Raw genomic sequence first — 2,768 nt, 5'->3', positions numbered from 1 at the left:
ACTAATAGTATTTCTGTGACCGTACTACACAAAGTTTGAGAAGCTAGAAATTGCTTTTCCCCCCAAGACATACCCTGTGAATTCCACAGATTAGGAGGCAGTCTAGAGATGTTTTTCATCTAATTATATGTCTGGAGGCCCAGACTCCAATGTCTTTTTACATAAGAATAAATCCACCATTCTCAATGTCTTGCATACTTGTGGTATCCTTGTTCAGCCTTGTATATTTGTGTATATTTTTAAAAAATCCCATTGAATATCTTCCATTGCTGTGGTTTCCATAAACTAAATATATTATGCACAAACTAAAAGCTTACCACTTAAATTTCTTCAACATTTTCTAGATGCTAGATTAAATGTATTACATTATTTCTAAACATAGCATTCTAAAATTGATACTATGGAATCTAGAAATACAGATGAATGTTGGCATCTTCAGATCAATTATTGGATAATAAATCATTTTCATTTCTTACAGTAAAGGATAAATAGTATTTGCTTGTTGCTGGCCACTGGAAATATTTATATCTATTGCCATCATAATTTGGACCATTAGCATTTTCAGCTTCAGAGATACTTAAATGATTAGAAGAGATGATTAAATCTTATGAGACACCCATTAGTCTTTATACATTTTATTGATTAATCATTTTGATATGCACATTTAAAAAAGGAATTAGAGACCCCTATTTTATCTAAACAGGAAACTGTCTTAACCTCTGTATCAAAAATGTCAACAGATCTAATTTACAAAATATTTACAAAAATATTTTGTACTTATTGTACCCCATTGCATTTGTATAGAAAAGAATCAGTAAATCATGTTAGAATGGAAAAGGGAATGCTGCTTCATTAAAACAGTTTTTTCCAATGTTGTAAAATTTTTATACTCTGGGAATAAGTCATTTACCCATTTGAATTTGTGTCTGAAACATAGTTTAATACTTTTGATATACTATATTCTTTTGATCAATATATCTATTATATGGTAATAGATGGCTAGACAACATATCTCGTACCTTTCTTATTGCTGAGACCTGTCATTCAACATTGGAAAGAAACATGTATATATACATTTATATGTAATAATACATATATATTTATTTATATTGCTTATATCAATTCAGTTTACCACTAGGTAGCCACCCCACACAAAATGAAACATTTTGCAGACAACTGACAATTAACATAACAAATGGTGTTATATTATATTATTATATATCTTTATAACTCAAAGGGGCTTACATAATGTTCCTGCCTATTTTCCACACAACAATCCTGTAAAGTGGATTGAGATGAGAGTAACTAGCCCAAAGTCACCTAACTAGATTTCATGCTGAAGAGAGAATTTGAGCTCAGTATTTCTAATCCAGCACCTTAACAAGTGGCTCTCTCTTTCAAACTTCACAGTTTGCAAACTATCTTAATACTGGCAAAAGCACAAAGGGTATTCTCTATTTTTAAAAATTATTCTTATTGTTTATATCCTATGTTTTAATATATGTTAATCAATTTTTTTTAATCAGATGCTTCTTTCCCTCTTCTCTTCAACCGTGTCTTATTCTCAGAGACTACTTGGACAAGTCCCTGCACTTTTCTTGGCAGGTTTTTTCAGAAGTGGTTTGCCATTGCCTCCTTCCTAGGGCTGAGGGGAAAAAAATGACTGACCCAAGTCAACCAGCTGGCAATGTGCTTAAGAAATCTCTAGGTTTCTACCCTAATGCCATAACCACTGTAACCAAAACTGGCTCTCAGGCCGGTTCCCAACTACTCAGCAGTTGTCAACTGCTCTATTTCTTTTCCATCTACATACGCTGTTATCAATCCAAGAGCTTCTGCTGTACTGCAGACAATATATTTTAGAAACAGGTAAAGGTAAAGGTTCCCCCCCCCCCGCACATGCGTGTTAGTTGTTTCTGACTCTAGGGGCCGGTGCTCATCTCCGTTTCAAAGCCGAAGAGCCAGCGCTTGTCCAAGGACGTCTCCGTGGTCATGTGGCCGGCATGACTAGACGCCAAAGGCAGACGGAACGCTGTTACCTTCCCACCATAGTGGTCCCTATTTTTCTACTTGCATTTTTTACATGCTTTCAAACTGCTAGGTTGGCAGAAGCTGGGACGAGTAACAGGCGCTCACTCTGTTATGCGGCACTCAGGATTAGACCCGCCAAACTGCTGACCTTCTGATCTACAAGCTCAGCGTCCTAACCCACTGAGCCACCGCGTCCCTATAATTCAAAAATAAATACTTGCAATTTTAAAAATTGATAGTACAATCCTCAATCCCACTAATACAAATGTATCTTTTTTCCCCCAGTGACAGCATGGTGTAAATATTGTGGAGAGTTTTAGATAACCCCCCCCAATGGTGTTAATATTCTTTACCGACGAAATAAGGCTTCGCTGAAATGAATAGATTTGTGCTTAGATTGTAAGCTGCCCTGAGTCTTCGGAGAAGGGCGGGATATAAATGGGATTAAAATAAATAAATAAAATAAAATAGAGAGCCCCAAACGCATCCTCGTTCAACCTTTTATTCAAGTTTCACTACAGAAAACCCAGCGTAGCAAACACGTTTGTCTTTTAGCTAAGGCTGCTGTACTGTTTTTAATGCCGCAAAAATAGGTACAAATCCACATAACCTTCCCTTCTTTGCCGCCGCCCTGTTAATAAGTCCTGAGTCTTAACAGCAGACGATGAAACTAGGCACGGAACGAGGGGGTAAAAAATATATATAACCCGTCTTTTAAGGAGATGCGGGAGACAAAC

Source organism: Vipera berus, assembly GCF_964194415.1.
Source record: "Vipera berus genome assembly, chromosome: Z".
In the NCBI taxonomy this organism is placed as follows: domain Eukaryota; kingdom Metazoa; phylum Chordata; class Lepidosauria; order Squamata; family Viperidae; genus Vipera; species Vipera berus.
Note: the sequence above shows the minus strand (reverse complement) of the source record.